This window comes from Camelus dromedarius, chromosome 5, assembly GCF_036321535.1.
Source record: "Camelus dromedarius isolate mCamDro1 chromosome 5, mCamDro1.pat, whole genome shotgun sequence".
NCBI classification, from domain to species: domain Eukaryota; kingdom Metazoa; phylum Chordata; class Mammalia; order Artiodactyla; family Camelidae; genus Camelus; species Camelus dromedarius.
The window spans coordinates 54,470,202-54,470,798 of NC_087440.1; positions in this window are offsets into that span (position 1 = coordinate 54,470,202).

The window sequence follows — 597 nt, forward strand, 5'->3', positions numbered from 1 at the left end:
TGGGGGAACTATACATTCATGCATTCCCCCAGGAAGTACACCTGGACATGCTGAACAGTCGGCTGAACCAGCTAAACTAGTGCTTGAGGGCTTTACAACCAGAGCGAAATGGCTAGAACCCTGGATCTCAGGAGTGGCTGCCTGCCCGCAGCCACAAAAGGCCAAATGAAACCTGTGTCACCTTATTGAGGACACACAGGTGTGCAGAGCAAGGCCTCATTTTCCCAGCCCTACCATTAGATCAGGTGAATACCCCCATACAATCCAATACCATCTTAGGGAGAAGCAAGAGAAGAGGGAGGAGAAAGAGGAGAGATTAGGAATTTTCCTGAAAGAGTCCAGCTACCCAAAAGGGGCAGTTAGACTTCAAGAGACGTTGATAAAGGTAATTGATACCTTTAGTTGATAAATTTAAGCCCTCATTATCCTCTCTTACCCTTCTCCTATTCAGTGGGGTGGGGATTATAGAGCAAAACTACATAAGTTATAGACAATAAAGAGCCTTTCTTTCTTTTCATCAGAGAGTCATACATTTTTAAGCCTAATATAGATACTTTGTGCTGCCAAGTTATCTCCTGGAGGAGAATTCCCTCCCTC